The following is a 12706-nucleotide window of genomic DNA, read 5'->3' as shown; positions in this document are numbered from 1 at the left end:
GGGGGTGAGGGTGTGAGGGTGTGAGGGTGAGAGGGTGAGAGGGTGAGAGGGTGAGAGGGTGAGAGGGTGAGAGGGTGAGAGGGTGAGAGGGTGAGGGTGTGTGAGGGTGAGGATGAGGGGGTGTGAGGGTGAGAGTTAGGGGGTGTGATGGTGAGGAGGTGTGTGAGGGGGTGAGGGTGAGGGTGAGGGGGTGTGAGGGTGAGGGGGTGTGAGGGTGGGAGGGAGGGTGTGGGGATGTGAGGGAGGGTGTGGGGATGTGAGGAGGTGTGAGAGGGTGAGAGGGTGTGTGAGGGTGAGAGGGTGTGTGAGGGTGAGAGGGTGAGTGAGGGTGACGGTGGGTGAGGGTGTGTGAGGGGGTGAGAGGGGGTGTTACGGTAAGGAGGTGTGTGAGGGTGAGGGGTGAGGGGTGAGGGGGTGTGAGGGTGAGGGGGTGTGAGGAAGGGTGTGGGGATGTGAGGGAGGGTGTGGGGATGTGAGGAGGTGTGAGGGTGAGAGGGTGTGTGAGGAGGTGTGAGGGTATGTGAGGGTGAGGGTGTGTGAGGGTGAGGGTATATGAGGGTGAGGATGAGGGGGTGTGAGGGTGAGGGGGTGTAAGAGTGAGGGGGTGTGAGGGTGAGGGGGTGTGAGGGTGAGGGGGCATGTGGGTGTGAGGGTGAGGGGGTTTGGGGTGAGGGGGTTTGAGGGTGAGGGGCTGTGATGGTGTGAGGGGTGAGTGAGGTTTAGAGGGTTGTGAGGGTGAGTGAGGGTGGGTGAGGGTGGGTGAGGGTGAGTGATGGTGTGTGAGGGTGTGTGAGGGTGAGACGGTGTGTGAGGGTGAGAGGGTGTGTGAGGGTGAGAGGGTGTGTGAGGGTGAGAGGGTGTGTGAGGGTGAGAGGGTGTGTGAGGGTGAGAGGGTGTGTGAGGGTAAGAGGGTGTGTGAGGGTGAGAGGGTGTGTGAGGGTGAGAGGGTGTGTGAGGGTGAGAGGGTGTGTGAGGGTGAGAGGGTGCGTGAGGGTGAGAGGGTGCGTGAGGGTGAGAGGGTGTGTGAGGGTGAGAGGGTGTGTGAGGGTGAGAGGGTGTGTGAGGGTGAGGGTGTGTGAGGGTGAGGATGAGGGGGTGTGAGGGTGAGGGGGGTGTAAGAGTGAGGGGGTGTGAGGGTGAGGAGGCGTGTGGGTGTGAGGGGGTTTGAGGGTGAGGGGGTGTGATGGTGTGAGGAGTGAGTGAGGTTTAGAGGGTTGTGAGGGTGAGTGAGGGTGGGTGAGGGTGAGTGATGGTGTGTGAGGGTGTGTGAGGGTAAGAGGGTGTGAGAGGGTGTGTGAGGGTGTGTGAGGGTGTGGGGGTGTGAGGGTGAGGTGTGTGAGGGTGAGGGGGTGTGAGGGTTTTGTTATGCTATGCTATGTTTTGTTGTGTTTTGTTATGCTATGTTTTGTTATGTTATGTTTTGTTGTGTTTTGTTATGCTACGCTGTTTTGTTATACTATGCTATGTTTTGTTCTGCTATGCTTTGTTATGTTATGCTATGCTTTGTTTTGTTATACTATGTTTTGTTATGCTATGCTATGTTTTGTTTTGTTATGCTATGTTTTATTTTGCTATCCTATGCTTTGTTTTGTTATGCTATGCTATATTTTGCTATCCTATGCTTTTTTTTGTTATGCTATGCTGGTGAGGGTGTGTGAGGGTGAGTGAGGGTGGGTGAGTGAGGGGGTGTGAGGGTGAGAGGGTGTGAGGGTGAGAGGGTGTGTGAGGGTGAGATGGTGAGGGGGGCAAGGGCGTGTGAGTGAGGGTGTGTGAGGGTGTGTGAGTGAGGGTGAGGGGGTATGAGGGTGAGTGGGTGAGTGGGTGTGAGTTTGTGTGAGGGTGTGTGAGGGTGAAGGGGTGTGAGGGTGAGGGGGTGTGAGGGTGAGGGGGTGTGTGTGAGGGTGAGGGGGTGTGTGGGTGTGTGAGGATGAGGGTGAGGGGGTGTGAGGGTGAGGATGAGAGGGTGTGAGGGTGAGGGGGTGGGAGAGTGAGGGGGTGTGAGGGTGAGGGGGTGTGGGGGTCAGGAGGTGTGAGGGTGAGTGAGGGGGTGTGAGGGTGAGGTGAGGGTGTGTGTGAGGGTGAGGGTTGCGAGGGTATGGGGGAGTGGAGGATGAGGGGGTGTGAGGGTGAGGGGGTGTGAGGGTGAGGGTGTGAGGGTAAGGGGGTGTGAGGGTGAGAGTGTGAGAGGTTGTGAGGGTGAGGGTGGGTGAGGGTGTGTGAGGGTGTGAGGGTGAGGGTGTGACTGGGTGTGAGGGTGAGGGGGTGTGAGGGGGTGTGAGGGTGAGGGGGTGTGAGGGGGTGTGAGGGTGAGTGAGGGTGAGAGGGTGAGTGAGGGTGGGTGAGAGGGTGAGTGAGGGTGTGTGAGGGTGGGGGTGTGAGGGTGGGTGAGGAGATGTGAGGATGATGGGTGTGAGGGTGTGGGTGAGAGGGTGTGTGAGGGTGTTTGAGGGTGTGTGAGGGTGAGGGTGGGTGAGGGTGTGTGAGGATGAGGATGAGGATGAGGGAGTGTGAGGGTGAGGATGAGGGGGTGTGAGGGTGAAGGGGTGTGACAGTGAGGGGGTGTGAGGGTGAGGAGGTGTGTGAGGGTGAGGAGGTGTGTGAGGGTGAGGAGGTGGGTGAGGGGGTGAGGATGTGAGGGTGTGTGGGGATGATGGTGAGTGAGGGTGTGTGAGGGTGGGTGAGGGTGAGTGACAGAGTGTGAGGGGGTGAGGGTGAGGAGGTGTGGGAGGGTGAGGGTGAGGGTGTGTGGGGGTGTGAGGGGATGAGGGTGAGTGAGGGTGAGAGGGTTGTGAGGGTGAGGGTGAGTGAGGGTGTGTGAGGGTGAGTGACGGAGTGTAAGGGTGTTGGGGGTGAGGGGGTGAGGAGGTGTGTGCGGGTGAGGGGGTGAGGGTGAAGAGGTGAGAGGGTGAGGGTGTGTGGGGGTGAGGGTGTGAGGGTGTGGGGTGAAGGTGTGAGGGTGATGAGGTGTGAGAGGGTGAGAGGGTGAGAGGGTGAGAGGGTGAGGGGGTGAGGGGGTGAGAGGGTGAGGGGTGTGAGGGGTGTGAGGGTGAGGATGAGGGGGTGTGAGGGTGAGAGTTAGGGGGTGTGATGGTGAGGAGGTGTGTGAGGGTGAGGGGGTGAGGGTGAGGGGGTGTGAGGGTGTGAGGGTGAGGGGGTGTGAGGGTGGGAGGGAGGGTGTGGGGATGTGAGGGAGGGTGTGGGGATGTGAGGAGGTGTGAGGGTGTGTGAGGGTGAGAGGTGTAGTGAAGTAGTGTGGCTCACTGGTTAGAGGCGGCAGACCCGAGAGCAGAGGACGGCCCGGGACCAGGGTTCGATTCCCGGCGCGGCAGGTTTCTGGACCAGGGTCAGCAGACTCGATAATTCTCTCGCCTCGGTGCCCACTCTGATCAGCGATCACACTCTGCAACTCTGGGCATTAGCTTGCCTCATCTTCACTAACGGCCCCACCAGACCGCCGGGGATGCCTGGTCTCACCCTGGAGATACCCATTAAGGGACCATCTCTCAGGGAAACCAGGAAGGGTTTCGCAGCGGTCGAAGCGCCTTGGGACCCTCCGGGTAAGTAGTGCGCTATCTAAATGCCTATACATATATACATACATACATACATGCAGAGGGTGTGTGAGGGTGAGAGGGTGTGTGAGGGTGAGAGGGTGAGTGAGGGTGATGGTGGGTGAGGGTGTGAGAGGGTGAGGATGAGGGGGTGTGAGGGTGAGGGGGTGAGAGGGGGTGTTACGGTAAGGAGGTGTGTGAGGGTGAGGGGTGAGGGGGTGTGAGGGTGAGGGGGTGTGAGGGAGGGTGTGGGGATGTGAGGGAGGGTGTGGGGATGTGAGGAGGTGTGAGGGTGAGAGGGTGTGTGAGGAGGTGTGAGGGTATGTGAGGGTGAGGGTGTGTGAGGGTGAGGGTATATGAGGGTGAGGATGAGGGGGTGTGAGGGTGAGGGGGTGTAAGAGTGAGGGGGTGTGAGGGTGAGGGGGTGTGAGGGTGAGGGGGCATGTGGGTGTGAGGGTGAGGGGGTTTGAGGGTGAGGGGGTTTGAGGGTGAGGGGCTGTGATGGTGTGAGGGGTGAGTGAGGTTTAGAGGGTTGTGAGGGTGAGTGAGGGTGGGTGAGGGTGAGTCATGGTGTGTGAGGGTGTGTGAGGGTGAGAGGGTGTGTGAGGGTGAGAGGGTGTGTGAGGGTGAGAGGGTGAGAGGGTGTGTGAGGGTGAGAGGGTGCGTGAGGGTGTGTGAGGGTGAGGGTGTGTGAGGGTGAGGGTGTGTGAGGGTGAGGGTATATGAGGGTGAGGATGAGGGGGTGTGAGGGTGAGGGGGTGTGAGGGTGAGGAGGCGTGTGGGTGTGAGGGGGTTTGAGGGTGAGGGGGTGTGATGGTGTGAGGGGTGAGTGAGGTTTAGAGGGTTGTGAGGGTGAGTGAGGGTGGGTGAGGGTGTGTGAGGGTGTGAGAGGGTGTGTGAGGTTGTGTGGGGGTGTGAGGGTGAGGTGTGTGAGGGTGAGGGGGTGTGAGGGTGAGGGGGTGTGAGGGTGAGGGTGAAGGTGTGAGGGTGAGAGGGTTGTAAGGGTGAGGGGTGAGGGTGAGTGAGGGTGAGTAAGGGTGTGTGGGTAAGGGTTTGAGGGTGATGGGGATGTGAGGGTGAGAGGGTGTGTGAGGGTGGGAGGGTGAGTGAGGGTGTGTGAGGATGAGGGTGTGTGAGGGTGAGGATGAGGGGGTGTGAGGGTGAGGGAGGTGAGAGTGAGGGGTGTGAGGGTGAGGGAGGTGAGGGGTGTGAGGGTGTGGAGGTGTGTGAGGGTGAGGGGGGAATGTGAGGGGGTGAGAGGGTGAGGGGTGTGAGGGTTGTGAGGGTGTGTGAGGGTGAGAGGTTGTGGAGGTGTGAGGGGGTGAGGGTGTGTGAGGGTGAGTGAGGGTGAGAGGGTTGTGAGGGTGAAGGGGTGAGGGTGAGTGAGGGTGTGTGAGGGTGGGTGATGGTGTGAGGGTGAGTGAGGGTGTGTGAAGGTGAGGGGGTGTGTGAGTGAGAGTGTGTGAGGGTGAGGTGGTGAGGGGGTGTGAGAGTGAGGGGGTGTGAGTGTGTGTGGGGGTGAGGGTGAGTGAGGGTGAGTGAGGGTGTGAGGGTGAGGGGGTTGTGAGGGTGAGGGGTGAGTGAGGGTGAGTGCCAGTGTGTGAGGGTCTGTGAGGGTGTGAGGGTGTGTGAAGGTGTGGGGGTGTGTGAAGGTGTGGGGGGTGAGGGGGTGTGAGGGTGAGGGTGTGTGAGGGGTGAGGGTGAGTGAGGGTAAGAGGGTTGTGAGGGTGAGGGGGTGAGGGTGAGTGAGGGTGTGTGAGGGTGGGTGAGTGAGGGTGTTTGAGGGTGATGGGTGTGAGGGTGAGGTGGTGTGAGGGTGAGGGTGTGTGGGTGGGGGTGTGAGGGGGAGTGAGGGTGTGGGGGTGAGTGTGAGGAGGTGTGTGAGGGTGAGGGAGTGAGGGTGAGGGTTAGGGGGTTTGAGGGTGAGGGTTAGGGGGTTTGAGGGTGAGGGGGTGAGGGTGAGTGAGGGTGAGGGTGAGTGAGTGCGTGTGGGTGAGGGTGTGTGAGGGTGTGTGAGGGTGAGTGAGGGTGAGGGTCTGAAGTAAATGGTGGCAGGGCAGACATCATAAGACAGAGAGAAGAGGCTGCTGGTGACTGCGTTGGTCAGTTTCAGAATCAGGAGGGGCAGAGTCAGCACAGTCTGCGAGGGATCAATGTGTCTAAAGGCAAAGCATAGCAGATGTAGCATTGCAGCTAGCAAGTCGAGTGTTTTCAAGCTGAGTGCCCCTAGATAGATGGCAACACAGCAACAGCATTTGAGGGGCAAAGCTACTGTAAACAAGCATGGTAGGCTTTCACTTTCGTCCAGAAACAAGCTCTCGGCATTGCTGTGGCGGGGGAGCGGGAGCGCATTCCTTTGAAGTCTGATGCGGGGGCGGGGGAGCGGCAGCCTTTGAAGTCTGATGCCGAGGCACAGACAAATGGTGGTGTGTGACGTGGCTGGCGTTGTGCACGCGCCTGTCTCACATGAACTGTGTCTAATCCGCAGTTTTGGTAGAGTTTTCGGACCACTTACTAGAATCTCGCCACAATGCTTTCTCATTGCTCAGCGAGACCTAAAAAGTATCTAGGGTTCCTTTGTTCCTCGTTTCTTGTATTAGCCATTGTTGGATTTGAGGATGACGTATTGGATGAACTTTGTACATAGATAGTATGCAGGTGATGTAGCCCCTGCCCGATTTCCAAGAACCCTTATGAATATACTGTGCGAGTCTATTGATGAAGTTATAGGGCACTATTGTTCATGGAAAACCCTCCTTCTGCGCCGAGGACTAGAACTAGATAAAGGTTCAATCCTAAAAGGCTTGTTACTGTGTAGTGTAAGGGAGGTAATGTAGGTAAAGGTGTATGATATTACCCAGGCCTATATTAGGGTGCATACATGGAACATAACAGTGTAACTTATCCTACAAGAAACATGTGGATGACATCAAGGGAAATTAATTAATGGAAATTTCCTTGAATAGTCCAATAAGGATATAAATATAAGGTAAATCAGTATAAATTTGGGGTCCTTTTTACGTTGGATATGTTATCATTTATTTTGTAAAGGTATTAAGTAGGTTTTATATTAAAATCTTTGCAGAAAACAATATTCCCTAAAATATTCTCCATACTCAACTGGAACAACATCAAGTAGTTTTAGAATAACAGAGTGTCGGTAATAAATACCAGCATATATTTAAATTTAAAAACTGGGGTTGGCGTTCGCAAGCCAACAATGAAGTTACTTCATAAGCTCTAATAAATGGGTGGTATAACATAACCACAAAATATGTATAAAAAAGACCTTGGAGCTAAAGGCAATTAGGATCCCTTTACCCAACCCAAGAATCTATTATACATCTCAGGGAAGGAGAAACTGGGAAATGTCATGAAAGGGGTTGTTGGTATGATTAAGTACTGATGATCAGAACAAATGTTTTGAATAACTGAGCTTTTATATGTGACTATGTCCATTATTAATGTAATTGTGTACACATTTTTTATATGTTATAGAGAGCTGTGTTGACAAAAAAGTGTTTGTCCTGAAGAAGGTGGTGTTCATCAAGTTCAATCCACCGAAACGCTGCGTCAGCAACTCTAAATGTTGTATTGTGATTTTTCAATGTATTATGATGATGAAACTATGTAGCTAACTGTACATGTTCTGTGTGATTGTTACTGATATTATTTAGGGAAATATATGAATTGTGTTTTTAATGCTGATGGAATATAGGTTAGATCTCAACTCTAAGGAACTTCATTTGTGACCAAGTACAAATCCATGTATGTGCAGTTTTAGGATAATATTAGAACGTTTAAAAAAATGTATAAATGAGACCCAGTTGCATATTGTAAAGTTCAGTGTGTGGATATTGGAGTGAAAAGGGTGGGGTTATGAGAGTGGTCTTTATACTATTAGAATATTTAACACAAGGGGTGACTCTCTTTTTGCTTAATAGACCAGAGAAGGCCATATAAAGATTGAGAGGTGAATGGCAGCCCGTATCACTCTTGATCGATTCTGGATTCTGGAGCTACCCGCTCTACTGTTAGAATGCTTTACTGTTAGTGGTACCTAACCTAGCCCGCTCTGGAAAACAAGTCCAAGTTGTAGTCATCTCCAATAAACAGAGTAAAGTCCATGTGAAATGTAGGGCCTCTAGAAGAAGACCATCAGTTTATAATAAATCTCTGCAAATTGAATTGTTTGATCTACTGCACACTGGAAGGTGTTGAACTTCAGAAACACAATGAGGGCTTAGACTTCGAAGTGAAAAAACAAGAGACAACCGTTGGGTTATTCCCAGACCTAACAAGAAAAGACTTACCTTCCAACCTAAGGATTAGGTGAAGGAGGAAGTCTGGGATTTTACAAGCAAAGATATCATTCTGATCAAAGATGTCGGCCTTGTGAAAATAACAATAAAGCCTAATGCAGAGTATGCCCCAATGCAACCTCTCGCCTGAGGCAGTGGCTGGAACAACGCCTGTTAATGAATCCATGCCACGGTAAGGCAACTTGTGGAAATGTTAGGGAGTCCCTTCAAAATCACCTGTAAAGGGTCTGTAGAAACCATATAAAAAGAAAAAGGGGGAGGGTAGGTTTCGGATTTCATCAAGCGTTACCAAATCCTATTGTGAGACTTTTTCAAAGCCCTTGTGATGATGAATGGCATTTGGGCATTTTCAAGCGTTCTTTTCCATTCCTCTACAAGAGAATAGTCAGTTTATTTACGCTTTATGATTTTTAGATTAAAACTGCCATTGTGGCAAGTCCCACATGAGTGCACACAGAAACCTCAATCTTTAATAAGTTACTGAAGAATAGTCGGAAGACCTTGCAGTTGCCATGTAACTCATTTCTGGTTCAATATATTGACAACCTACTGGTGGTGTAGACAACACAAGATGCATGTAGGCAACACACTAACCTAGTTGAACCATTTGGCAGAAAATGGACACCAAGTATCCCCTACAAACTGTAGTACTGTCAGAGGGAACTTTATATCTGGGTCATCATATAGAGAAAGGTGCTAGGAAAGTGTTCCAAGAGAGAATCTCTACATTCCATAGAATGAACACCCCATAACACAGAGAGAAGGCAGGATATTCCTAGGAAAGGTAGCCTACTGCTGGCAGTTGATTCCCAATGTTCTCCTATTGGCAAAGCCTCTACAGAGACTTTACACACAATGATGTGTCTGTTCCACCACTGTGGGACAACAAATGCATGAATACCTTCCCAGAGCTGAGTGGGAAACTCTGCTGTGCCCTGGCTCTATGAAGGCCCGATTATGACAAAGACAATTCAGTCATACTCAATTTGTCAATTTCAGAAGGCTGAAATGCTGAGACTCCCTTTCTGGGAGTTAAACAAGGGTCCTACCAATTACAAAGTGCTAAAGAGGGCACATAATGGGCAATGTACTCCCCAATGTACCCAGAAACCTCATATCATGTATAAAGCCATAATCCACAGTATGCTTTTCTTAATCCGATGTCAATATACATTGTGCAGTACCATTAACTTATTTTACAGCACCCAGCAACAGCAGAAGTCCGGTATTTAGCTTTTTATTTTAAAAAAGTTATCAATGTTACTATTGCTCCACAAGTCAGGAATGGCCTTACAGAAGTAAAAAAGAAAATTAGATATATTTGCTCTAGTAACAAATAAATAAGTCATTTCACATAGGAAGGTAAAATCACTTTCAAATTGTTCCTCCCGTTAATGTTTTTTGTCTCACACGCTCCTTATGATGAGAGTCTGCAGTCTCCCTCTGCTGTTCATTTGTGCTCAACATCAATAGCTTCCAAGTATGACCATTTGATTTAAAACAGAAGAAAGAGATTCGTGTAGTGGCTGAACTGCAGAGTGTGAAAACAGAAAACCTAAAGGCAATCCTGGCCTGCTGGTTTGACCAAACAGTGTGATCCTAATCAAATCTCGCTTGTGTGTTTAATAAACGTGCTTTGTTTAATAATATTGTAGCTCAATATATAATAAGAATCAAGGGCACATAAAGGGTGCACAGGAAAATTGGCTAGACTCTAATGACACATCAATAATGGTATGGTCACATGGAGGGCATGACGTTTTCTTAAAATGCTTTTAATAAATGCCTCTGCAGTGGTATAATCTGATGCACTAAACATGAAATGTCTCTGTGCGGCAATTAAAGAAATACACTTTTTTTTAATTCTGAAGAGACATTATAATTTTTTTTACACGTATGAGTTGTACAAATTACATGCCAATCATTGTCATGGCTTAGCTCGTACATGGGCTCTTAGTGCCAAGCCAGACCTCTGACACGGGTCTTCACTTCCTATTAATTTGTTACCTATCCCGACTCCAGCCAAAAGTGACACTGTAAGTTGCAAGGTTTGTGCGTTCGTTTGACATCAAAGGCAGGTTTGGTTTTAGACGTCAAAGTAAACCGGAGGATATTCAAAAATTGCTGTTAATCATATCGATCTATAGCTAGGATTATTGTGTGCACCTAGGATGCGCGACTGTAACTGTCACCGCATCGACCACACAAACGTGATAATGAAATCGATTAGAGAGTTGAGTAGTAAACCACCAGTTACTTCCCGAAAGAAAAATCAGTATCTTTCAGGATACGTTGTTTTATTCTTCTGTATGAACAGAAAGCACCCAGAACTGAGACCGTGCAGACCCGGACGCATTAATGGCGAATTTTTCGCACATTTAACCCACCCTTGAGTTGACCCGCGTTTACAGAGCAGGAGCCTCCGATGAAATGTTACCATTCAGCTAAAACAAACTTACAAAGGATTTTACGAGTGAGCTTAGAATCGTACACCGTCTCGGCAATAAAAAACCGATGCCAGAAGGGAAAAGCAACAAAGAACAATGGTGGCCCGGGTGCAGGGTGGTTACCTGGCTGGCAGATTCGCATCTCCTGCCTCCCGCCTGCAGGGGGTACCGCTGGGCACGCAACCACTGGCAACTGCGACTGGGTCTACAGTAGGGCTGGGCTGTAAGAGCGCAACCATACCAGGACCTCGAGGTAACCGGCAAGGAAATCATCCGCAAAGCCCACTTCAACTGGGGCCAGCGCGCTTGCAGCCGAGCCGAAAGCAACAGAGGTTTGTTGGGCGGGACGGAGGGCGTGGCCACCCTCCGAGGCCCGCCTATGGTGCATTGTGTAGAAGCAGAGACTTCAGGCTGAGAAAGCACTCACTCCTCCCAGGCTCCAAAAAATATCAGCCAGTTGCAGCCACGGGGAGGCGGGTATCATGTCGAGATGCAGAGGCAGCGCCAGGAAGTTAAAGTGAAAGAAAAAAAAATTAATGGGCGCTTTGTTTCCGCGCTTCTTCTGGCTATTTTCGCTGGAGTGTGACTTTCTTACCTTGATCGTTCTCCTCTTGTTTTGACGCCACATATGTGGTTCAAAGGGTCATTGTTTTTCACTATCAATGCGGCCAGGGGCGCAGCGAAGTCCCCTGCAGAGCCGGGGGCCCGAGCCCTTCACGGGCCCCATTCGGACCTAGATCAATGAATATACATAGCTGCCAAGGTTTCAGATTGCTATATCTGACTTTTTCATAAATTCAGTGTGAATATGAGTGACATTTCAACGACTGTGAGTGACACTCTCCAGCAAGTTTACCTAGACTGAATACATGCTACAAATAACCAAGTGTTAATTGTATCCAATCCCGATGTGGAGCGCATTTACAACCTGTCTGTGCATTAGCTTGTACTGTGCACAACATGAAAATAGCCTAGTGTTTAGAGTGTGAGTCTCTGCCTCGAGCGTGCACTCAACAATGCTACAAAGTGTGCTGATGTCCTATTCATCAGTGGCTATCCTTTAATTGTGAATGACCCATCATGACTCTATCTGAATCTATCATGTCACATGATTATCAAATTATTGTCAATTTATTATAAACTTATTGTCTTACCATCATCCAGGTATGCATGTCAATCGCCTGCTGATGAAACCCTGGATATCTCCAGAGGCAGTAGATTGGGCTCCTATACTAACTAGTTCTGGCCTTGTGCTTTTGGGTTTTCCATTGCAGGTAGCGACTTTGGTGTGCAAGGCTGGCTGTAGGCAGGCAGGCTAAGGCCGCAAGCCACCATTGGACGGGGCAATTTGGTTTGCTGGCCCGAGAGATGAGGCGTGGACTCCGATGGGGCAGGGTTAGAGATGGGAACGGCGTTCACCCCATCACTGCCTGAGCAGCCAAGGATGGACTTGGGGGGGACACTCCTACCTTGGTCAAACCACAAAAGGTTTCGAAAGTCGCTCCTCATGTGCTCTGGGGATCCGTAGAAATCCCTAATGGATTTCAAAACTTCAGAACCTCCGCATAGAGCTGGAAGCTCACTCGGAGCAGGGCTGGCAAAAATGTCCAAGCCGGCCCTGCTCCTTTCCTTCTTTTGCTCAAAATCTTTCCATACATCCATTCTCTGTCTCTTCCCTCTCTTCTGCCTCTGATCGCTTTGTGGAAATTAGCAATATTAATGTACATAAGCGACGTTCATTTGCCTTATCCCATCCCCCTCAATGTAGGCACTATGAATACCGTGAAACGTTGACCGCACCATCTCCGCTAGTAAAAGCCCGCGCCCATATATACATGACAGCCATTTTAGGCACCATGGCCTTTTTGCCCGCTCATTGGAATCCCCGGCTTCCCTCCTGCGCGTATTTGAACACCCCCCCCGCTCTCACATGCACAGACCATAAAACCCTCTGCGCGACCCTGCTCTGAAAAGTAACCCTCCTGCTTGACCCACGCACCCCCCCCATTTTCCTCTTGAAGAAGCATCCTTCGCCTCAGCTGGCATAACCCCCCCCTAGCTGTACCTGACTGCCCCCGCTCTCTCATATATGGGTCATAAGATCTCTCTCTCTGTGGCCCCCCTCCCTCACATGGGCAAGTCATAAACCTTCTTCTTCTGCAAGACTCTGTCCTTGGGAGTCACGCTCGCGCCTGACCAAACACCTCCTTTCCTTTCATGAATACCCCTCTGTTGGTAAACTCTCCCTCTGCGCCTGATTGTCCACGCGGCATGAATACCTCTCCTTTGATGACCCCTTCCACCGAGTCCGATTGTCCACACTGGTCCGAGGCCATCGCCTAAGCCGGGAGATACAGTTTACTGCCCCTTATTGTATGGAGTCACT

The 12706-nt window shown here is 51.0% G+C and overlaps 1 protein-coding gene across 1 annotated transcript in view; it reads right to left on the bottom strand.

The window, feature by feature from the left end:
- Positions 1-10597, bottom strand: part of LOC147698516 (putative tRNA methyltransferase 9B) — a 195745-nt gene extending 185148 nt beyond the window's left edge. Inside the window, exon 1 of the mRNA XM_086935115.1 lies at positions 10444-10597. The gene's annotated coding sequence lies outside the window, so the exon portion shown is untranslated. The remainder of the gene's footprint in view (positions 1-10443) is intronic.
- Between the last annotated feature and the right edge of the window lie 2109 nt (positions 10598-12706).

The sequence above is a fragment of the Lissotriton vulgaris genome, chromosome 8 (assembly GCF_964263255.1).
Source record: "Lissotriton vulgaris chromosome 8, aLisVul1.2, whole genome shotgun sequence".
In the NCBI taxonomy this organism is placed as follows: Eukaryota; Metazoa; Chordata; class Amphibia; order Caudata; family Salamandridae; genus Lissotriton; species Lissotriton vulgaris.
This window is presented reverse-complemented; position numbering and strand designations above follow the sequence as displayed.